We start from the raw sequence: 26,029 nt of genomic DNA, 5'->3' as shown, positions 1-26,029 counted from the left end.
AACTGTCATTACTTTTGTTTTTTTTGTGTTTATTGTTAAACCATTTTGTGTAACATATATGTTAAAGGAAGCTATTAATCTTCTTAACCCTATAACAGTTTGGCTTAATAAAATGGTATCATCTGCGTATTGTAAATATTTGATCTCTTTACCCAACACCGTAGGGGAGTGAGACTTAACAATATTAAAATGGGCTGGGAGATCAGACATAAAAAGATTAAAAAGGCAAGGAGCCAAAACACATCCTTGTTTTAAGCTGACATTAGTTTCAAGGCGACGTGTCGTATGTCTACCGTCGCCTATTTTGATCTGTACCCAAGTGTCGGAGTATAAAAGTTTAATCATTTTTAAAAGTGTTTCAGATATACCCCAGTTGATTAACTTCAACCAAAGAATATTTCGGGGGACAGAATCAAAGGCTGCTTTCAAGTCTATGAAACAGATGTATAATTTTTGTTTCCTACGTTTGGCTCTTTCGCCTAATAATGTAAATAAAATCAAATTAGTGAGAGTTGATTCTCCCTTTCTAAAAGCCAATTTGTAGATTTGGAATCAGGTCCTCTCTTATAACCCACAATTCCAATATGTCTAACAAACAACTTGCAAATATTTTCGCATCTACATCTGTAAGTGTTATTAAACGATAGCTTTGAGGATTGTCCTGGGGACCACTTTTACAAATTGGCTGAATAATACTTCCCTGCCATGATTCCGGAATGCGGCCGGATTTAAGCACATCATCAAACAGGAGCGTTAATAGCTCTGGCCAGTTCTTTATCTTGACTTTAAAAATGGCGTTTGGGATTCCGTTAGGGCAAGGCGCACCGTTAGATCTAATCTTGATTAATACTTTTTTTACTTTATAAACCGACCATGGCACAAAGTCAAGGGAACTTAGTGAATCACAACTACTCAAGTGTGGTCCCCCATCTACTGACTCAGGTTGGCAATGATGTCGATAACATTTACCATCATCGCCCTGTGGGTATTGAGGAACAGTTTTCAAGTTATTAAAAAAGTTTACCTAACTTAATTCATCAACATTGGCACTGTTACGTCTAAAATTACCATTTTCAAGGTTATTAATAATACACCAGAATAGCCGCGAGTCTTTAGACTTACATGCATGATGTAATTTAGACCAGGTATCTTCATAGTATGCTTGTTTGGCCTTCCATATTTCGTTCTTATAGCCCTTTTTCAAATCTCTGATTTGAAGGGACAATGAAAAATATGATGTACCTTTTACTTTCCTATACAATGATCTTATTGTTTTATTAAGACTTCTTTTGAGGTATAGTAAGCGATGAGAAAACCACCCTGGGTTCTTAGGGTTTAAGGTAATACCTCCCGAGGGTTTCTGGTTAGAAAATGTATCCAAAAGAGCATCATATAGGCTGGGCCTGAAAGCAACCATCAAATTCCCTTCGCTATTAGCCACTTGAGTATCAACAATTAAACGAGAGAGGAATTCCAAAATATCTTTCTCGGTTTTATCGTTCCATATCAACCTTTTAATGTTAAAAGGGGGAGAAACAGTTTTAAATATTCTGGATTCAGGCAAATAATCAAAAGGGAAGTTAAAAGAGATAACTTGGGGATTGTGATCACTCTCAATCCTTGGGACTACCTCATAGCTTTGGACTAAATCAAAAAGTTTCTCTGAGAGTATTGTATAATCAATTATAGAGGTGCTACCAGTTTTATTAAATGTCGGTATATGATCTCCATCATGCATAATCTTTAGATTATATTATATAAACTCACGATTTGTCCATTGGGATAGGAGTTATGAATGTATTACCCGCTTTTTATATGAAACAAGATGCATATTAAAATCCCCAAAAATGATAATCATTGAATCCATATGATCAAAATATAGCATAACTGAATACGTTTTTTCGAACTTAAATAAACATTTAACAAAATAAGTGATTGTCTAGCAATTAATTTAACGCACTGAATCCATTTGACCTGAAGTCAATCTCAAAATGTTCAACATCCAGACTCAAAGAAACAAACATAGAGAGACCGCCGCTTGGCCGGCCAAAGACGGCCTCACGAGATGCCACATTCAAATATTCAAAGTAGCCAATCAGCGGTTCCCTACACATATTCCAAGTTTCTTGCAAAATTAGCAGGTAAAAAGTTTTAAAAAGCCTACAACATTCACATCCTCAATGAGTGATTTAAAACCATTTGTATTCCAGGAACAAAGTTTAAAAGAGTTTAGTGCTTTATCTAGAGAAGGCCGGCATCAATCTATCTTAACTGAATTTACATTTGTCAATATTGACGGGAGCCAACTCCAATCCTCAACAGGATCGGAGACTTTCGTTAACTCCTCAGATATTCGTGAACCTGGCTGACAGGTCCTGATTTTAATGCCGCATGACACATTTAGCTCTGTTGATGGTCCAGAAGCACCTTTCAACACTCTGACATGAGCTGCCTTAATTATTTTTAGATCGTCCTTCTCTAAAATCAGGCTGCACGTTGGCTTGATTGGGACTAACGGAGTTGGATACTGCGAGCCTTGAAATCTCCATACTGTAATACCCCATTTTTCAAATTTATTAGAATTAGCAATTATTTTACTAACAATATCATCTCTTAGCCAAGTTGCAATCGTTATCTCCCTGTAGATGTCATCACTATCTTTCTTAAACTCTACAAATTCCAGATATTTCGAGACTACATCCTTAAGATCTGAAATTGCATTTAACAATTTCAAGATATTTCCACGATTCAAAATGTCATCAGTGCCTCTCGTAGAATATTGGGGAAAGAAAACTACTTTTCTCTTTTCAGGCAACAAATCGGGGGCTTCTATATCCTCCTTATCACTCTTATGTCCCGAGTCAACTAATACCCTCTTCTCAGTACTAGGAGTCAAAACTGAGACCATCAACTGATTTAATTCAGTAGTCTCTAGCGTCTTTTGGTCCTGAATGCAAGTTCGATGAGTCTGATTGATTCCGTTATATTGTAGGCGAATGGGATTTACACTTTTCACAGGAAATAACAGATGACCTGCCTGTTTACTTGTGCTCTCCTTTACATGACCTCAAATATTTTCTCCTGGATGTCTGATAGCCTGCTGGCATCCAAGAGGGTTGAGTTATTATCTCAGAGTACTAGATAGAGCAACAATTAATAAGCAAACACATACACCATTGTTGTCTTTTATGACTCTGATCTGATGTCCAGCATAGTTCATTTGCCAACTAGCAAAGCTACACTTATGTGTGTATATATTTTTGTGCAAATTGTCTTTCAAAAGGCAGGGCCAGATTTATCAAGGGCTTGTGTTGCCCTTGCATAACCCTAAGTAACAAAAGGGCAACACAAGTCCTTAGTGACAATTGCTATGCTACTAGCCTGACTCTGCATGGCATAGTAAATCTGGTGTAACACACAACAGCGCAAATAACTACCTTGCGTGGCATAGTATATCTGGTGTAACACACGGCAGCGCAAATCACTACCTTGCATTATTCTGTGTTGGGGAGGCGTTCCCTGGAGGGGCGTTGATGTTTCCATGCATTTACCCAAGGTTATTGGGACATTCCCAGAGTTACTAACATTAGTAAACTTGGGAATGCATCAAAATGGTACATCTTCTAAGGGGAGGCGAAACGAGGAAAAATATATTTATTTTTTCTAGTTTTTTCCTCTTGCTATGTTTGCTGCAGTAGCAAACATAGAAAGAGGAAAAAGCTTAAGAGGACAGTTTTTGTGCAGGAAGGTGTACCTTCCTGCATAAAAATAATCCTGGCTGTAAAGCAGGCACCCTTACACAATAGCGCAGGTGGGGCTGCGTTGGTGCTTGGCAGCCACAAGTGCACCAGTGCAGAGGGAGATATAGCACATTAGTGACCTCTCCATTTCAAGCAATGCAGTAAGTTGTCTTGCTGCATTGCATTGCACAAAATATCAGTAAATCTAACACATCATTTCTAGCCTCTATCCTCTATCACGAACAACAAAGGTTTTCGCACACCAAAGTACGATTTGGGTATGGAAAAATTACATTGGTCATTCCCACATACCATTTTTGTGAATCAGGATTAGTGGAATTCACATTGCAAATTCAAATTCAAATAAGTCTTTATTTCGACTTTTAGTCATGAAAGACATACATAAACATAATAAAATCAACATTTCATCATTATTACATCCATTTTAGATATTTACAGGGGAATTCACCATTTAATCATCCAATTAATATTATCCATATATAGGGTGTTCCAACACGACCGATTAAAAAAATAAATACTGTGTTTGATAAAAATCATTAAAATTGATACCATTTGTTTTCCTGCATGAATACCAGATTATATTTATGGAGGCTGCAATACTTCCAGCTTGTCCCTTCTTATTAGCCACATCCGCTTTAAAAAATTTGCAAGCGCAACCACCATACTATCAGAGCAATCGGTTTTGAAAATTCTGAGGGCTACAGTCCCACTCTGCATACCCTTTTGTATACAGATCGGCCTAATCCATTTATGGCGAGGAGCTTTGTACACTGGGCACACAAACAACACATGGGCTATGCTTTCAGAGTGTACTAGACAGAAAGGGCACTTATTATCATCTGTGTTGCTTGACCATTTGCTAGTGAATGTGTTGATTGGAAGGGTTCCTGCCCTAAACTGATGGAACAGTTTCCTGTCATGTGGTATTGTGATAAGGTCCCAATATCTCTCATACACAGGAATATGTTTCTGCTCCAAAAAAACCCTAGTGAGCGATGGAGCAGTATGTTTCTGGAACTCCTCTTGGGTTACGTGTGCCCAGTAAGCCTCTTTTAAAGTTTGTTTGGATGGGAAGGTGTTCTCCTCAGGTTTTTCCCATAGTTCCCCCATCCCTAAGGCCTAAAGTAAAGATTTAACCTTTCTGAACCACAATATTTTACCCCCAGAGTCCATATTTCGTGTTTCCAGAAGCGCTAAAGCGTAATGAGAGAGTTCAGGCGTGACCCATAGTCTCCTCCAATAGGCAATTGGTCTGAAGCTAGATATGTCCTGTATTTTGCGACAACCCAAGTCCATATACAGAGGCACAATTGGTGTTGAATGTGGGAGCCCTGTTATGCATCGCAAAAATTTATTTTGTGCATTTTTTAAGGCCGTGACATCAGAAACCCCCCACAGTTCCGCCCCACATAGCATAGAAGATCTCACTTTTGTGTCATATATTTTGAGTGCTGGGGCTATTGGTTTTGTGGCTGAGGACTTAAACTCTCTCAATAAAACACCTGCCAACTGTGCATGCTTGGTTGTTAGATAAGACATATGTGGCTTCCACTCTAGCCGAGATCCCAACGTAATACCCAAATAGCTAAAGCTGTCTGTCTGTTCTAACAATTCACCATTCATAAAAACTCTGCCCCTTATTTTCCTGTGCCTGTGCATTACCATAAATTTCGTCTTAGTCACGTTAATAACTAGGCCATAGTCATTACAGAATTTTTCAAAACACCCGATTGCTTTCTGGAGCCCTTCTTGTGTTTTAGAGATTAAAAGGGTGTCATCTGCAAACATTAGCAGGGGGACTGGGATGCCATTTTGTTTAGGTGCGTCTGTATGTGCATCCCTGTAATAATCTATGACCCGGTTAATGTATAGCGTAAATAATGTTGGTGCCAATACGCACCCTTGTCTGACACCCCTTTCTGTTGGAAATCTATCTGTGACTTGGCTCTGGTTTCCCCACCTGACCTGCGCATAGTTATTTTCGTGGAATTTGATCAGAACTGCGAGGAGTTCATGTGGCATGCCTTGTTCATAGAGCGCTCGCCACAGCCTATCTCGTGGCACGAGGTCGAATGCCGATTTCAAATCGACAAAGGCTGCATATAGTGTGCCACCCCCAAGAATCACCCATTTCCAGTATATTGTTGAAAACCTAAAAACTTGATCCACTGTGCTGGTAGAGGGGCGGAAGCCAGCCTGAAGCGTGGACATGACCCCCGAATCCTCTATCCAATTCTGGATCCTAAGAAGTACCATCCTGGCCACAACCTTTTGAATACATGCTATTAGGCTGATCGGCCTATAGTTCGCTGGATCGGCACGGTCCCCTTTTTTAAAAAATTGGTATTATTTCGGCTCCCCTCCATTGTTCCGGCAAGGTCGAGCCCCTTGCTATGGCATTTGCCAACAGTTCTATGTACGGGACCCAGACCTCTTTACTATGTAAAAAAAGGTCTGCTGGAATTTTGTCTGGGCCCAGGGCTCTTCCTCTTGGTATTGAGTTGAGAGCACATGCAACGTCTCTCCGACTGAACACTAGTGTAGTTGTAGGTGTGTAATTGCTAATAAAATCCAGAGCGTCTATAGGTGCGCTATTTGTATTAGCAAACTGGGACTTGAAATGCGATATCCAGCATTCTGGAGGGACAGAATATTCGGGCTGCGGTTTTTGATTCCCCTTGCCCCATCTCACTAGGTTCCAGAAACCAGTCATGTCTCTGGACTTACTGGCCTCATATAATTCATCCCAATAATTATTGTCCCAAGCTTTTTTTGCCTCTTGTTGTATCTTTTTATAATGTCGCCTAGCACCCTGTATCGCTTTCCTATCGGTGCTTCGCACCGCTAACGCTAGGGATTTATATGCTAACCTGCAGTTTTTATCGTACCATGATTCGGGTTTCCGTCTACCTTTACACAGAGGATTTTTTCTTGACTTACTAAAAAATACACCAAGTTTAAAAAAAAAGGGTCGTGTGAATATGAGCCACCCCAATCTCATAATCGTCCTTGGATGAATAACCCTGTAAATCGGCAGTAGCGCCCATTACCAGGGCGTCCATTTCTGTAATAGAGTGAGAATTACCCAAACACTCAGCCCATCTCAGCCGCCGTGTATCGTTTGCCAGGACAATGTCACCCCTTGTATCTGTTTCGGCTTCTCCCTGACCCTTAAGGAGCTGTATCTTTAGGCTGAGTGGGTTATGATCACTCTCTATTCTTTGGATGATGGTCATGTCACATATGGACGACCAAAACTCCAAGTTCACTAGGATGTAATCTATTCTACTTGTACTCAAGCTATTATTAAATGTGGGATTACCCTGCTTATCCCCTCGTGTTCTCTGATTTACCGCTCTAAGCCCACACTCAAGACTGAAAGTCTTGAGTTGGAGAGCTGCTTGAGTCCACCTCTTTATTGGGGGTATGTTAAGTGGGGGAATTTGCCAGCAGATATCTTTTGCCTCAGTGAGTTCCAAGTCACTTTGGTCCAGGGGCTCAAAGGAGCAATTAAAGTCTCCACATATTAAAACGTTTGCATTTCCCCTCCATGTTCTCACATAGTGGCCCAGCGCCTCAACTGTCTCTGACAATTTCCCTCCCGGTTTCCCCCTGGCATACACATTAAAAATTATTAATTCACCAAACGCAGGGGATTTTAGCTTTACCACCAATATATCTTTGGAATTAGTTGCTAACTGAGTTGTTGTGTATCTGTCATCCTGCTTGACCCATGTAGTCAGACCCCCCATTGGCCTTCCCTTATTAGAGTGAGTTGCGGCTACCGCAAATTGTAGATACCCTAGTCTATTTTGAGGTTCAACTGCCCAGGTTTCCTGCATAGTAATTATCATATAGTTGTCAAGAAAGTTCGCCCAGTCCCTGGAGGCCATCTTATTCCTGAGGCCTGCCACGTTCCAGGATACTAAAAACTGTCCACCCGGATCGTTGGGTGGTTTGCTTTGGGCCAGATTGCGCTGTAGGCATGATTCCCCGTAAAGAATGGTAGATCCCGGGGGGGGTCAATAGACCCCATGGGCCTCTGAAGATTATCGTGTAATCCTATGGCAACTACTTCTATTTTTCCTGTTGGACTACTTATTTGATTATCAGTGCCTGCGCTGTATTTAGCTGTAACAATCGCTGTTTCTCCCATTCTAATAAAGTCGATGTTTGGGTCATACGTTTCCCCAGAATCAAACGAGTTGGCCCCCGAGACCATAACTGTCTCTATATTTTGGAGGTCAGCGTGTAATGATTTTACGGCTTTATCTTGTAATACTGGAGTAGCATGTTCTGGCCGAATATAACAGACTGTATCAGTCCCCCCCACGGGTGGACGTGTTACACTAATTATGGTATTAACCTTAGGATCTCCCTCAACCTCATCTTCCTCATCAGTGCCCTCCGGGCTGAAGGTATGTGTTCCACCACCCCCATCCCCTCTATTCTGTGAACTTCAATCACAGTCATCCAGTCCATTTAATATATTGAACCTATTTGTTGTCTCCAGTGGCGTAAAAGGCTTTAGATGATCCATTCTCCTGTGGGCAGTTGTATTGAACCTGGGGGGTACAATATTCCACCCATATGGATCAGGAGCTGGTACTGGGTAGTGCACATATGAGGGGTTCCTTATGTTCTGTGTGATTGGAAAATAATTGTTAGAGTGAGCTTGTCTTTGTGGATATTGAGGCGGGAACACTATAGATCGCGGGTAAAAATACGTTAAAGGACGGGGGGTAATGCGGTTGTAGTCATTACCTGGAGGCCAATTTAGTATGTAATGGACAGCGTTTTGGTCTCTGAAATTGACTACCACCACATCTCCCTCAATGTCCTTAGGTCTACCACCCAACCACTGAAGACGGCGAACATGTACTATTTCGCCGTAGATGTTACTTGCAATTGGCCTGTATATGCTCAGCCAGTGCATAATTTTATTCTTCAGCTGGGCAAAACCTTCCCGCTTGTTCTCTTCCAGCTCTGGCACCCCCGTGAGAACCACCACGAAAGGCACTGCTTCCGGTGGAAGTTCTGTTAGTGGACCCCTGTTGTGTGACCCCGAATGTGCCTAGTGCTTCCCCCCTCCGTTTTAGTTAACCCTGAAGATGCAATTCCCAGTCCCTTTGATGGCTTACTAGCAGGGATAACAGGGGTAGAGTTGGATTTGTTTATCAACTTTATAGAAGATGGTTTATGTTGATTTATATTTGTATTTTGAGAAGGTTTAGGTACTGCTGTTATCATATTAGATGGAGGATTGTGGGCACATGTAGTGGTTTCAGTAGACGTTGGAACGGTTTGTGCAACATTATTTACTACAGCCCTGATAGGAATTTCCTTTCTGCCCAGTTCCAGCTCTATTTTCCCGAGTCTTTCCTCCACCCTTTTTAATCTCTCGACAATTGCTAGAGTGTAACTCCTGATTATATATTCAATGCTATCCAGTGTAACACTAGTATGCGCTGCTTGCAACACAGTGTCTGCTAAAGTTTTATCAGTACTAACCTCCCTATCTTTATGAGTGAATGCTGGGAGTGGTGGAAGTGCTATTACTGTTCCCTCTTTGGCAGCAATAGCTGTTGTGCATTGATCGTTAGTAGTAGTAGGCTTTACTTTTATGCCAAAATCGGAATGGCTCAACTTTTGTTTATGTGGTTCCACCCTTTTTCGTCTTTTTTCAGTTGGGGGTGGGCCATAAGTTTTGTGCGGCATAATTTTCTTGGTCTTATTTCGTGTAATTTTACATGGCATAGGTGTTGGTGTGACCAACACCTCAGTTACACTGGATGAGCTAGTGGCGTTATTGGATGAGATGCAACTCACAGCTTGTTAATGGCAGGTACTGGATGTAGACATGCAATCTCTAAATAGGAGAGAATATTGTAATAAATAAATGTAGTGTGTTCTCCGGTGTCCAGTGCCCCCCTCCGCTCTGCGGCCGCAGGAGTGGTTGATGCGGCGGCGGGAAGGGGACGAAACAGACCCAGCAACGGAAAAAATAGCAGCCTGCAGCATGTGTGGCAGGTAGGAGTCCCAAGGTTTCTGAACAGCGTCACCCGCTCCACCGGGGTGACGCCTCTTTCAAGCGCCGCCTGGCGCGCTCTGTCGCCGGGATTCCCGCCGCTAGGGTAGGCGGGAGATGTAGTGTGTTCTCCGGTGTCAAGTGCCCCCCTCCGCTCTGCGGCCGCAGGAGTGGTTGATGCAGAGGCGGGACGAAACAGACCCAGCAACGGAAAAAAATAGCAGCCTGCAGCATGTGTGGCAGGTAGGAGTCCCAAGGTTTCTGAACAGCGTCACCTTGCTCACATTGCTTTTACGATGGGGAACAATCCGTAAGTATGTTGGATTTTCCACTATCTGAGTTTAGGGTTAGGGATGAGAACTTGAAGGCTATCAGAGGGTAGGTGAGAAGTGACCATTAGAAATGTGCAAAACACCCACACTAGTGTAACTTTGTGGGTATTCACAAAATTTTGCAAGAGATTTTTATGTCCCAATCAAATACAACTAAAAAGCATGAAGTATACGCATAAATTAGGTGCACAAAATACCCAACCCCTCCATATTTAAAGGGACTTTAGAAAATGGGGTTTCTCCATAGTGACATTATTTTCCCTTTGAATAAAAAAAGTCTTTCCATCTTATGACAAACCATAAGCATATGGATTTTTTTAAAGCAGACGATCTGCCAGTTTATGGTTAAGCACATGCACTTACACAATTTTTATTGCATCAGTTGTGGATGCTTAGGGGTACTTGTGAATCCCATAAGTGCCTTATATCGACTTGCGTTTTAGGGAAAAACTCTGAAGGAATATATTGGAGACTTTCAAAAATATATTCACTGTGCCCCATAGTGTTAAAATTAAGCCCTTTATAAAATATATTAATTATTATGTAATATCTGGAATACATTTTGGGCCTGAACATGGCAGTATAGTGTTGCAGCAATAGCCTTGAAGAAAAGACTTGTACGCAAAGCAAGTCGTTCTTTAGAGTGTACCCATGCAAGAAGATTTGAGGGACAAATTACTTTTTGATTGTACAGAGATTCACTGTACCCTCGATAAAACACACAGGGATTGATTTAAAACTTGATTGATGGGTACCCCATCGCAAAGGTGATGGAAATCCCGCCTGCCTTTTTACAAGTGCATTAAGGCACTAATGCAAGAAGAAAAGACAAATAACACATTGGAAGGATAGCACAATTCCTTTCAAGAAACACTTGGGAGAAGCAATTCTACACTCTATAAATTCTTAGAAATACTTAAAAAACAAAACAAAGATACAAAGAGCTAAGAATGGAACAATCCCTAACTTGAGTCAAACCAGATCTCTCCAAATAAACTGAATAAATACATGAACTCCTATTATTCAATGTTAAATTATTAATTAACTGCCAAGGCCTACCATATCTAGACTCAATAGCACAAACCCTACTTTAAAAACCACGTTCTCAACAACAATATTATTTAACCGCCCTAAAACAAACACTCATACTTTACTAATATTAATTTAAAAATATTATTATAGCAATTTTAAAATACCAATTCAAATGAAAATAAATAAAAAAAATAAAGTTCAGATACGTAACAATGTACTATAATAAATAATCAAAAATATATTAATGTGCAATACAAAATCAACAACAGTATTTGAACTAAACAAATACTTTTCTACCACCTATAAAAATATGATAATGCCATAAATATTACTCAGTGGCGGTCACTACTGGGTATTTATAGTTGGGACCATTTTTCCATGGGAAAAGCATTATTTGTTTGCTTATAACTTTGTCATAGTTTGATGAATCCTCACAAAACTTTCCAGAGAAATGTCTCATCCACTTCAGCTCCTCCCTGGAAAGATTTGGGGTGATCCATTAAGGGTGGACAAAGAAAAAGGAGAGGTCCCAAAACACACTTTCACCATTCATTTTTCCATAGCAAAATTAGACACAGCTACAGCCAAAACAGCAGAACGGAATTCTACCAAATTGGGCAGAACACAAGATCTTGGTCCAGAAGGTGTACATTTCTATGATTTGGTTTATTCTTTTTTTGGGAACTGAAGGTTAAAAAATATAAATATTTCTTGCTGCAGATGATCCACGGAGCCGAAAGATCTTAAGAAAATTCCTGATGGGGTCGCATTCCTTTTAGGAGCTGGGGACTCAATCCGCCTGTCCTAGAACCAATAACAAAAATATATAACGGGTGGTAGGGTGGGGACATTTTGTTTTCTAATCGTCACAGAAGATCTACCTTTTTTTATACACCCCCGGAGTGGGCCAGGGGGCTGCTTCATACATATTTTTGCGGGAGATGGGCATGCTGCCCCTCTTCCTGAGCCTTGGAGAGGACTTGAGAATCCCACTTATATTAAGGGGAGGTGGTGTGGGGATCATGCCAGGAGACCCCATCCATAGGGCCCTTTTGAAGTTAAGTAGAATACAGCCCCCTCCCCAAGCCATAGTAGGGCTCCATCACCCAGCTAGTGTTTTTTACGGGGAAGAAGGGCATAAGACCCCCCATTCTGAGCCATAGATCTGCCCTGGGAACCCCAGGGCCCCACACAGCTTGAGTGTCACACAGGCTCTTTTCCCAGAACACTGGTGTTTTCTGCACAAGAGAGTGCAGGCATACCTTGTCCATATTCTCTCGGGCAGAAAACACAGCTTTGATCCCACCTGGTGGGAGCAGTGAAACATTTTGCTCCCATCCGGCGGCAGCAAAGTTAGTGAGCTGGCTCCTGCTAATGCCACAATGGGTGCTGGCTGAGAGTGGGGATAGTCTGTAGGGGCCTCGGGGCATCCCCTGTGGCACACAATGAGGCCTGAATTTTACACCCCCACAGACTTCAACATTATAAAAAGGCATGGGTGCTCCAGGTGGGAATCCAAATTTCTTTTTTTGTAATAATAAATTTAAAAAGTGAATAATAAATGAGCAGCAAGAGCCACTCATTTATTATTCACTGCTCCAGACAAGGAATGGCCCAAAATGCCCTGCAAGGGTTATTTGTATATAGTTTTGGATGCTGGTGGTGTCTCCAGAAGGCCAGGAGCACTACCAAGCATTTTATTTTATGTTGTTGGGAGCTGGAGGCAATGCAGCAACCCGTCAGCAGCATTTCTAAAAAAGCACAGGAAGTCTTCTGGTTCATTAAATATATGATGCCAGGAAAGCTTCGCATATTTTTTTAAAGCATGTATATTTATGCTGTGCAATTTTTTAGCATTATTTATGAATGTATGTTATACATGTATTTTTACTGTACCTGTGTTGGATTCATGTGTGCTTGTGGTTATGTATAAAAGCAATAAAACAAAGGTTAAAAAAATAATGTAAAACATTTTTAAGAAATACGTAACTTCAAATAAAAACATACAAATAAAATGTATGTACATCACAACTATATCATATGGCTAATGACAATTATTCGAAAGTAAAATCATTTTTCGGGTTAAATTAAAGAAAATCCCCAAAACTTGTTATAATATTGAAAAATAATGCAGAGCAAAAAATTGTATATATTAAAAGAGATGTATAGAAAATGTGTATAACAATAAAATATAAAAAATAATGCTTAATAAATACTACATTTAAAACAAACAATTTATACAATGAATTACAGTAATGTTTTAACATATAAAATAAAAAGTACAAACAAGTGGCAACAGTTATTGATATCACAATTAGTATTCCCAATAAAATTTTTGGGGCACATGTACAACAGTTTTAAAGGGGAATTTGGCCTCTTTGCGACCGCAAAAAATGTCTGCCCAATGTACTAACCCTATTTTGTGAGTCGCTCACCTAACTAAATATGGATAGTGACTCCCTATTAGGAAGGGCCGTGACAAGGGCGTTCCTTCCTGATAGCGAGTCCAATTGCCATGTACCATTGTTTTGCAACTGCATTTGCAGTTGCAAACAGTCGCAGTTTACCACCCTGGTCAAAAGGATGGTAAACCATGCGCAAATAGGAAGGGGTCCCCAGGGAACCCCTTCTCCTTTGTGAATAGGTTTGCAAATATTTTTTAAGAGCAGGCAGTGGTCCCAGGCCCCACCCCCTGCCCATAACAAATGAAACTGAAAAGTTTCATTTTTATTTTTTAAATGCATCCCGTTTTTCATGAAGGAAATGGATTGCACTTAAAAAAAAAGCTGCTTTATTAAAAAAGCAGTCCCCAGCAGGCCACCATCCCTGGGAGTGCTAGCCATTCCCAATGGCGTCGTAAATTGTGACAATCTCATTAATATTCATGAGGCATGCAATTTGCGACACCATTGGGAATCGCAAACAGTGTCTGAGACACTGTTGTACATTAAGTTTAGTGAGTCGCAAATTGAAAGTTGCAATTTTGCGCAATTTGCGACCATCTAAACATAATGGTCGTACATCTGGCCCTTAAGGCCTTATTATGAGTTTGGCTCCCGCACCACCAAACCTGTGTAGGAACTGCGGTTCTTTTGCGTTCCCAGGGCAGTGCCTCTGAAATAGGCACTGAAATGGGAATGTCAAAGGCAGTACCTGCACGGAATGGACTGCTGCAGTCCATGCCATGCATGTACTGGTGTGCATGCACACAGGGGGGCACATTTTGTGCCCCCCTTTGTGCATCCACATGGCGTGAGGCACCAAGAGACCCTGTAGGGCACTGCCATGAAAAATGTGGCGTGAGGAAACTTGTAATATGCTTGTCAGGGCTGCAGCGCCCCGCCAAGCATATTGTGGCCTCAACACCACCGCATCACTGCCAGGGATTTCTGAACCCTGGCGGTTGCGGTGGTCCCAGGGTGACCCGACTGCCCCGGTCATAAAATGGCAGTCCGAACACCACCACCACTGCGCCCCCTCGAGTCTGACAGTCTGTGTACCGCCAGACTCATAATAAACCCCAAAGTCTAATTTACTATTTCCACTCCAAACTTAACCACATTGGGGAAGATGTTGGAATTTGGATAGTTCAGATGTACTATTCCAACTCCAAACTTAGCCACATTGGGTAAAGTTTTTGGGGCTAGGGAGCCAAACATACTTTTCCCACTCCATACTAATACACATTAGGGAATGTAGTGGACTTTAGTAGAGGTCAAATTTACTATTCCCGTTCTGAACTTAAATACACTAGGGAAAGTGTTGAGCTTGCGGGGTCCAGATTTACTATTCCCTCTTCAAACTCAACCACTTTGGAGAAAGCGTTGGGATAAGGGGAGGGATTTACTATCCCCTCTCCAAACTTCACCATCTTTTTGAAAGTGTTAGAGGTTGAGAGGGTGATACTTATTATTCCAACTCCAGCTTTCAGCACATTGGGGATAGTAGTGAATTGAAAGGGGGGACACATTTACTATTACCGCTCCAAACTTCATCTAATTTGGGAAAGTGTTAGACTTAGAGGGGTTCATATTTACCATTCCCTCTCCAAACTTAGCCGCTTTGGGAAACGTGTTAGATTTTTGGGGGGTGGGGTGGCAAATGTAATACTCCAGCTTTAAACTTCACCACATTGGGAACATATTGGCCTGAGGAGAAGGTGGGGGGCTCAAATTTACTATTACAACTGCACACTTCACCACATTGGGAAAAGTATTGGTCTGGGGTGGCAAATTTAGCATAGCCACTCTGAATTTTACCACATTGGTGAAAGTGTCGGACTTTGGAGGGATCTGGTCCAGGCTGGAATCAGGATTCAGGAAAAGGCAGTGGGCTGCAAGGCGAGCAGAACTGGAGACTACAGAAACTCACAGAAGCGAACAGCAAAGAAACTATTGCGATGCAACTGGCCTCAGGCCAGAGTCTGCTTTTATAGTAATAAGACAGGAAACGATCTGCAAATAAAAGAAGGTTAGCCATCTTGGATTGGGATAAGGTAAGGAAACAATAATGAGCGTAATAGCTGAATGACTATTTAATTTGACGACCAAAAATTAGGTTTCTATGTAAATTACCCCAAAATAAATAAATGTATCAGCAGAACCTGCATGTGGCATATATCAGGAGCTCGCATTCAGGAATATTCCCCCTGCACCTTTATTGCCATTGCATCAACACTGCTGCTGAGAACATAGTCCTATGAGTATGCTGAAGGCCGCACAGCAGGAAAGCCTGAATCGGACCAGGGCAGTGTGGCACAGGACCCAGGAGCTGCCACAGGCCGCATGTCAAAGTAATTGGGAGCCATTGTGGCCGCAGTGGCAATGGCAAGGAGTTAATCCTTACAGATTTGGCCATGTCAACTTTTCCCCACCTGCATGACTGTTTGTTATTGGTGTTTTATAGCGCTCTAGTCACCCGTAAGGGTATACAACCACTCTGAAACAGCCAGAGGGTTATCGCTCACTAAGAGGTATACCATCTGGCTATTTGTGGGGGGATTAATGAAAAGAAGAAACCTCTTCCTCACCAGGGTGTCTACTTCCTCAGATGATTGACTGAAGACCAGGGATGCACCTGCATTGGAGAAGTGTGTAGAGGAGTCAAATAAAGTACTTATAGGTTAAGGCCTGTGGAGGTGATTTCAGTGTAGCTTGGTCAAACATCTATGGCTGCTTAGCTAGATGGTTGAAGACTAGCAATCCTCATGAGAGACCATGGAGGAAGACTGCTGGTCACCTGTGAGGTGATCTTCACTGATAGTTTCTGTGTGTTCCCAACAATTATTCCTCGACCACCACCTGGGGCTTCTTTTCCTTTTCTTGTGTAGAAGCAGTCATTGATATAGTTGCTTAGAGGATTTCACCTATCATTGCTTGCCATCCTCCACTTGTGTATAGCACAGCATTACTGTCAGGCTCAGTGTTCCCAGTACTTGCAAAAGGAAGATGTTAAAAGTTAAAATAGACAAAATAGGTTTGTATCCAGTACTTGTTTCAAAAAAGATTTTGGAAGGAAGTCACACTCCAATTTAGTGACAACAGAGCTTGCCTAAATATTTTAAGGTAAGGGCTGATCCATGCAGGGAATGACTAATATATCCAAAGACAACTCACTTGATCCTGTCATGAAAGCTTGCTTCGAGATAGACCCCTTGACATCACCTGCTGAATCAGTGGCTTTGAAGACAGTAAGGTAGAGTATCCCCTGATCCAGCTTTTGGAGAGAAGTTTGTTGTGAAATGTGAGATAATTATGAATCAACGGATCACAGTGGCATTTAACACAAGTGATGTACATGCAGAGAAATATACATTAAAGATAAACACTAATCCATAGCAAATAAATAAATAATAAAGGGCAGACATTTGATACTAGATATAAGAGATTCTAAAAGTACAAATGATGCAATATTGTAGTATGTGTCAGATGTTCACAAAGTTACCTGATTGACGGACGGTAGAGGCCTGAATTGCTGCTGCCAGGATGTGCTCTAATGTCATTGGTGGTGTTGGTCATGATGTTCATGTGGACAGCAAGGACTGTTGTTTCACTGTAGCTGACAGGAGACGTATACACAGAGTGATGGGATGTACATTATGATGGTGCACTGATATGCCTGACAAGAAGTGGATGAGCAGATTTGCTTTTATAAAAATGACAATATGTGGTAAAGTTGTGTACATTCATTTTTCAAAATAAAATACCAATGAAAACCTGTTATGGTTTAGCAAAAAACTTTTTTTGTTAGTGACATTGAGAGCATAATTATATACCTGTTTGTTTTGTAGGAATGAGTTTGGAGACAGGCACTGTATGTTTGCTTCCTGCCTTTAGAAGTACTTCAGCTGTGGCAAAAAAATTACTTGTGTTAGTGACTGTAGGAATAGAAGAAAGAGTAAATGATAATTTATTTAAATAGTATTGTATTTGAAGGTTGTGTTACGTTTATGTAACATGGTGTATGGTGGGAGAATAACAAAGTTGTGTGAGTGATTGTAGGATAACATTGAGGGATAAAGATGCCTTATGCTACAGTTGTCTGCAACAGGCAGGCCATATAGCAGATCAGGTTTTTTTTGAAGAGTACACACTCGTCAAGGGGTGAGAGATATTGAAGGGATCCAAAAATAGCCTTTGCTATCTGAATCTTGAGGAATGTGTCCTTCACCTGCATCTTCTCATCTTGCTATTTCTTGTTAAGCTTCCTGGTGCATTCCTCTCCCAATACATTTACAGTGTCTATGACCTCCTGCCACAATGATACCTTCTCTGCTCTGTTGATTTTTTATGAAGGCAAACAAAGTGGTTGCTTGCAGTGTTTGACCGCAAATTTAAATAGAATGACTCTCTCTCCTCCTGTGTGAAGTTTTTCATCGATGGAGTGTTGCAGTATGCATTTTGGAGGCTGGGAGTGGGACCTCTAGGCTGCAGTGCCCAATAGTGCACAAGAAGAGGGCAGAGCATAGGGTGTGGATTGTATTTATGGATTTGAAGCTAACAGGTGTCAGAGGTTTAAGGTGCAAAGGTGTCTGAGTTACAGGTACACTTCCTGCCCAAAAACAATCTTTAAAGACATATTCCTTTTTCTATGTGTAATGTGGAATGGATCACACATTGATAAAGGTAGTAACAAGGAGAAATAAATATATTTTTCCTTGTTATGCCTAGGTCTGGGAGGTGTATTATTCCCAGGTTTACAACTATTTGTGAATGTGGGAATGTGCCAAAATCCATTGGTGGATTCCGCTCCAAGGCCACCAAGATCATCTGTGGCATACCCCAAGGCTCTACACTCAGCCCGACTCTGTTCAACATCTACATGGCACCCTCGCCTACGTCGCCCGACAGCACTACCTCAACATCATCTCCTATGCCGACGACACCCAGCTGATCATTTCCCTCACTAAAGACCCTCACACCGCCAAAACCAACCTCCACAAAGGGATGAAGGACGTCGCTGAATGGATGAAGAACAGCAGACTGAAGCTGAACTCAGAAAAGACGGAGATCCTCATCCTCAGCCCCACCCCCTTAGCCTGGAAAGACTCCTGGTGGCCGACAACACTGGGAACAGCACCGACACCCACCGACCACGCATGCAACCTAGGGGTCATCCTCGTCACCACCCTCTCCATGACTATGCAGGTCAACGCCATCTCCTCATCCTGCTTCAACACCCTCCGAATGCTCCGCAGGATCTTCAAGTGGATCCCCACCAAAATGAGAAACACAGTGAACCAGGCCCTTGTCACGAGCAGGCTGGACTATGGAAACACCCTCTACTCAGGAACGTTAGCCAAGCTCCTTAGATGGCTGCAATGCATCCAGAACGCCTCGTTACGCCTGATCCTTGACATCCCCCGCCGCAGCCACATCACCCTCCACTTGAGAGACCTACACTGGCTCCCCATCAACAAGAGGGTAACCTTCAAGCTCCTCCTCCACGCACACAAAGCTCTCCACAACACCGGCCCCGCATACCTCAACAGACGACTCAGCTTCTACACCCACGCCCGCCAGCTCCGCTCCGCCAGCCTCACCATCACCACAGTCCCTCGCTTCCGAAGAACGACCACCAGCGGCAGATCGTTCTCCCACCTCGCCGCCAAGTCCTGGAACACCCTCCCCACCAACCTACGGCAGACCCAGGACCTACTGACCTTCAGAAGACTCCTCAAGAGCTGATCAGTAGCAGCACCCCTTCACCCCCAGCACCTTGAGACCCTAACGGGTATGTAGTGCGCTTTATAAGTGTCTTGATTGATTGATTGATTGATTGAACGCCCATACTCCACCCATGGAATGCCTCCCTTCAGTAAGGAAATGCAAGGCAGCATTATATGCTGCCTTGTTTTACTTTGGATTTACTAAACCATGCAGAGCCACACAAGGTGGTTTTGAGTGGCTTAGTAAATCCCACTAAAGAACTTGCATTGCCTTGCAACGACTTGTGTTACGCACAGTCAACACAAGCCCTGTCATTAGATTCTTGCTACCTATCCAATATCACAGCCCATCATTACTCACCCTCAATAAAGGAAATCTTTCACCTAGCAGTAAAACTGTAGTCATCGGTTCAAATATTCAGACAGCTGCATTTACTGGACATCAACCATAGCGGTTTGTTCCATATGTGCTTCTCTTGTTCTCGGAAGAGATTTCAGCATCATCCAGTCAGCAACAATATTTTGCAAAGGTTGACACAGCCTTGTGGTCAGGGAATTACTTCGGCTTTCCAGCAGCATCCACCCACAGCTTAGGTGGGTATTGCATAGCACATCTGATACAGCTGAATCACAGTCATTTTCCAGCGTCCATAATTTCCTTCTGGCCTCCTTAACCACAACAGTGAAGTCAGGATAGATAGCATTGTCAGCACCTTGATAGAATAAAGGGCAATAATCCCTGGTAGGCCTTTTGCCCTAGTCCTAGTAGTTAAGTGAATGTGCAATGATTGGGCACAGAGGTGTAGACCTCCATGCTAAGGTGGAATTTGCACGTTCAACCATGAACATGGTGGTAAAGTTGTCACAACCTAACAGTCTAAATAGCATGTTTTTCGCGAACAGTACCGGCTTAACCATGTGCATGGATTCTGCCAGACCTGGTGCTTCCATGGCGCTTCCAAGTCCTCATTCTTTGCTGTCACTGCTGTCAGTATTTTTACCATCACTAGTAGTTTCTTCGAATTGCAGTGCAATATTTTCCAGATCCTAAATCCAGTGCTCCACCCCATCCAGACACAAGTTGTGTCTATCCAGGCATTCTGTTAGATTATCTAAACAGTGATGACTGCATTGAGCTTCCCATCTGCCATTGTCAGTCCAGCCTTCAAATCAAGCATTAGTAGCTTAGTTTTACAACCCACCCGTTGGTTGCCGCTGGCTCAAGGTCCGCCTCATACATTAGAGCTCTGGTACTCTACCGGTGATCAAACAACCATTTATTCTATTTATGATCCACTTTCCCCATGATGAATTGATAGGCATGGTGCCTTTGCATTTGCAACATGAAAGTCAATTGATCTCCATGGGCACCTGGAATGCAACATTTACCCCCCCGTATTGCATTACAATCAGATAGATGCTAATTTACCACAGCATCAATTGATAATTCCCAGCAACAATGGTGAGCAGGGTACCAAACAAATAAATAATTAAACCAAGCAAAAACACAAGGCCTATGAGCAAGCATGTCTGAATGTCAACAGCAGGTGTCTGTACCTCCAGCATAGGCCCGCATTCTCCAGTGTCTCTTAGCAGTGTGTGGCATCAAGGAGTGCCGGGGGGAGGAAGCAATCATGATCAGGTTGTCCTTACATGCAGGCTCCAGTGACCTGCAGCACCACCTACAGACAGTCACAAGGAGGTAGCCATCCACCAGGCAGCTGGGGGGTCTCCCAAAGCCAGCACTAGTCAAGGGCCTAGGTGCAGCCCCATCTCCTGCACGCAATACTGGAGGGAGGTGAACCACAGAAGCCCATAGCAGGCTTTCTCATAATCTTCATGGCTGAACCCTCACCAAGGTGGGTCGCTTATGCTGAGCATCTCGTTGCTCTGTGTCAGCTGGCCAGAAGGACAATGAGCACCACTGAGACCTGCAAGCCGTTTTTGGCTATGCCGCCGACTTCGCTGCATGCTGCCACAGAGACACCACTCGATGACACCAACTAGCCCACAGGTGCTGCATCAATACCCAGGAATGGAGTTGCGATGGCTCAGTTGAGCAGGAAGAAGAGGAATACAGCAGGTTCCAAACCCCCAGGTTCAGAATGGTGCATTCAAGTGGCCATCTGGTCGTGCTACAAACCAAGCCCCATACAACTTAACCTCAACAGAGAGCTGTGAAAAGCGCCTAATCATACACAGACGCTTGTAGGAGGAATAACTCATGAGCTTTATTGATCAAGTACGTGACCTAAAGACCTCAGCCACAGCTCGTCTCAAGGTCGGCTTCAAACTGTCCCCGGCGCTCGCCTTGGAACGCTGGTCGCGGTGACATTCTAAGTGATGTCACCGCGAGCAGCTCCATTACATGCGGAGCCGCCGGGGGGGAACAACGGAGGTGGAAGATACCACACATCCCCCTCCCTTGTGGGAAGAACAATGGGAATGAACAGAAGATAAAAGCATAGAGTGAAACATATCATTGCATGAGCCTGAATGTAACATACAAGAAATCATATCATGACATATTGATCCAAATGTCTGGGGGGTCTGGTCACTCTCCTGTTAGACCTACCAACAGGGTGTGAGACTGGCAACGGCCTCCTAACAATTGGACGGTTGCTACCTCCCACATCACTTTTCTCCTCCCCTTCGCTATCGGAGTCATTCCCGGGTGGGTGAAACCTCACTACTCTCCCTAGATTCCATATTTTCCCTTCCTGAGTCTTCACTGCATTCTTGAACAGTTTTGTGATCTTAGTAGGACCACTGTATCTTGACCAGCTTGCTCTACCAGTAGGTGTCTTGATCTTGATGTCATCCCCTACTTTGAACTCGGCATCCCGTGTAGATTTGAGTCGGTCGTACCTTTCTTTCCTTTCCCTCATGGCTCCATCTTGTCTCACCCGGCTTTTAGTCTCTCTTGAGTGGTCCGACCATCCCTTATGCCACCCCATCCAACCTGGGGATAGCTTGGTGTTAGGTACCCTTGCCCGGAGCATCTCGAAGGGGGTGACTCCCGTCGTTTGGTGCGGGGTGAACCTGTACGCCTCCACACGCCTCCACACCTCTTCCTTCCAGCTTAGCCCACTGGCTTTCGCGAGTTGGATGCTTTCCTTGAGGGTTCTATTGAAACGTTCAACCATGCCATTGGTCTCAGGGTGATACAGGGCACACCGTTTATGCGAGATGCCTATCCCGTCCAGGAAGTCTTCCATCTCTTTGGAACACAACTGCACCCCATTGTCCGTGAGTAGGCTGCTGGGTAGCCCTTCCCTTACAAATAACTCTTGCATGAACTCAATGACAACCTTCGTCGTGACTTCGCTCACTAGTCTCACCTCTGGCCACCTCGAATACATGTCCATAAGAACCAGAATGTACGGCGTGCGCACTTCTCCAGTCAGCGGACCCACTATATCCAGTGCCAATTCCTCCCAGGGTCCTGACGGTGGTGGCCTACATACCATTGGCGGTGTCAATTGCTTCAAGACCTTGTCACTGTTGCTGCACGGAATGCAGTCTCTGATTTTCCTTTCAATTGCAAGGTCCATGCTTGGCCACCAATAGTCCTCTCTCAGCCTTTGCTTAGTCTTGGTGATACCCATGTGGCCTTCATGGGCCAACTCGACTAGGCTTTCCCTCACTGATGCAGGGGGGACTAGTCTTGTTCCCCTGAACAGGCATTCATCGACCATGGACAGCTCATCTTTGACCACCCAGTACGGCCGCAGATTTTCTTCTTTTTTGTCTTCGTGTTTCCACCTGCCCTTTGTTCTGTTGCACACTTCCTCCAAGACTTCATCTTCCTTCATAGCGTTTTTCCATGTTTCTTCTCCTATTGCCCTCTGGATGGCGCAGACACTCTCCATCTGGTGTTCATCCACTTCAACGCCCGCCTCCTTCGCTTCTTCCTCATTCACGAGTCTAGACAAACAGTCTGCTGCGAAATTGCGTGTTCCTGGGACATACTCGACGCAGAAGGTATATTCTTGCAGACTGACCACCCATCGCCTGATCCTGCTGGAGATGGCATCAAGGCCCTTCTTGCTGAAGACTTCAACTAACGGCTTGTGGTCAGTACGCAGTGTGAATTGTATGCCCCACAGGAAGTCTCTGAATTTTCCTAATGCCCAGGAAACTGCCAAAGCCTCTTTTTCGATGACAGAGTAGTTGTTCTCGGACTTCTGGAGTGATCTAGAGGCGAACGCAATAGTTTCTTCACCGTCTCTGCCTATCTGTGTTAGGACTGCTCCCAGCCCCTTAGCGCTCGCATCGGTGGTGACCACAGTCGCTCGGTTGGGTATGTAGGACTTCAAGCTGGGGGCTTCTGCCAATGCTCTTCTTACATCTTCAAACTCCCTCTGACACTCTTTACTCCACTTGAACTCTGTCTCCTTCTTCAATAGCAACCTGATAGCGTACGTCCTTCCCGCAAGATTTCGTATGAACTTTCCATAAAACTCTAGCATTCCCATGAATGACTTGATTTCATCCTTATTTGTGGGGGGCATCAAACTTACGATGGTGTTCAGGAGTTCGGCTTTGGGGCATATTCCTTCGGCTGTCACCTTGTGTCCCAGAAAGTCTAATTCTGCACAGCCAAAGACGCACTTTTCCTTTTTGAGGGTTAGACCTTGCGACCTGAACCTTCCTAGCACACGTCTCAACACCTCATCATGTTCTACATGGTCTTTTGCGAATATCAGCACATCGTCCTGATAACACACAATGCCTGGGATGTCTTTCAGGATGTTCCCCATGAGCCTCTGAAACACGGCAGCCGCCGAGACTAATCCAAAAGGCATCCTTTTGAATTTGTACGCACCCATGGGTGTCACAAACGCTGTGAGTTCTTGCGACTCCTCATGTAGTTTGATCTGGAAGTACGCCGAGGTGAGGTCGAGGGTGGAGAACACTTTTGCCCCCTCGAGCATGCTCATCATCTGGGTGATGTTCGGGAGAGGGAATCGATCGACCACGACTTCTCTGTTGAGTGCCCTAAGATCGATGCAGAGCCGAACCGATCCGTCCTTCTTCTTTGCGGCCACGATGGGTGCCAACCATTCTGTCGCTTCCACAGGTTCGATGACTCCTGCCTTGCATAGCTTCTCTAGCTCAGACTTCACCTCTTCTTGGATGGCAATAGGAAGCTTCCTGACTTTGGCCACGACAGGTTTTGCGTTCTCCTTCAACTTTATCTTGTGACAGTAGTTTTTTAAACAACCTAGTTCTTCTCTGAAGACCTCTTTGAACTCAGACACCACGTCTTCCTTCAGTTCCAGCATCTCCTGTATCAAGATCTGGGGGTTACAATTAGGATTGAGATGGACCCCCAACTCCTTCTGCGCTTGCCATCCCAATATGTTATCACCGACTGTAGACACGTACACCTTGGATACTGTTGACCTGTTCCTGTATTCTATTTTGCTCCAGAAGTACCCCTTCATTGAGATGGGGCGTCCCGCATATCCCCCAGGTCTCACGTCCATTTTTCTCATGGTTATCTTCCCCTTGGACACACATGCAAATACTCTCGCATTAATGATGGTTATCCTAGAGCAGGAATCGAACAATGCCTCTACCTCGGTGTCTCCCACTTTTATGGTGTCTTTAGGGCTGCTGACCTGACCCTCATCGACCTGCACTACAATTTCTTCACACATGGTGTCATTGTGGCTTATGACCTGACTTTCCTTGACTTGCACCACGATTTCATCGCAAACTATGTTCGTCCTGTCTCTACTCTGTCTGCTGAATCCTTGCCCAGTCTTGCAATACTGCTTAAAATGACCCTTCTTCCCACACTTGTTACATGTGAACCTGAGGGCGGGACACTCTTTGTCATTGGCCAGATGCCCCTGATTGCCACATCTGTAGCAAGTGCCCTTGAACGATCCTCCCCCTCTGTATTCCTTCTGTTCTCTACCCGTTGCTTTCTGGCCCTTGATTATCGACACGGCCTCACATTCAGTCACCACTTCGCTCACCACGGGCTTATCATCATTCCTTTTCTCCCCAGTGTCTTGCTTTATTTCCTTGACACACTGCAACATGTGCTCAACTTGTTTGGCTATTATCAAAACCTCTCTCAAGGGCGGATCATCCTTGAGCCATAACTCCTCACGTACACGTTCCATTCTGCATGCTAACACAAACTGATCCCTGATCCTTTCTTCACTAGCACCACCAAACTTGCATGTAGCAGCTAGTTTCCTTAACTCAGAAACAAAATCTTCAATAGATTCCCCCTCCTTCTGTGTTCTCTTCCCAAAATGGTACCTCTCCATTATGGTGCTAGTCTTGGGGAGATAGTGTAGATCTAACTTCTTCAAGCTCACTTCTAACTCATTGAGGCCCCTCGCTTCCTGTGTCCCTAACTCTGGGAGATGATCCAGGACCTCTTCCCCCTCTGCCCCTAAATAGTATGCCAGTAATGCCACCTTCCTTTCAAGTCCCAGATTTGGCCCGCACACAGTGGCATAGTTCAAAAATACTTTCTTCCATTTTTTCCATTGGATACTGGGGTCACCTGGGTTAGTCAGGAAGAAGGGTGGAGGAGTCACACTCTGCATGTTATACTGTATAGGGCGCTAGGCACCAAGGAACCCCAAACCATAAGGGCGATGCTAAACTGTAATGAAAAGTACCATGTGGCACAGAGCTGGCACAAGGCACTACTAAAACCCACCAAGGCGTTATGATATGC

The sequence above is a fragment of the Lissotriton helveticus genome, chromosome 2_1 (assembly GCF_964261635.1).
Source record: "Lissotriton helveticus chromosome 2_1, aLisHel1.1, whole genome shotgun sequence".
Lineage (NCBI taxonomy): Eukaryota > Metazoa > Chordata > Amphibia > Caudata > Salamandridae > Lissotriton > Lissotriton helveticus.
The sequence above is the reverse complement of the archived record's forward strand: the minus strand, read 5'-3'. Positions refer to the sequence as shown.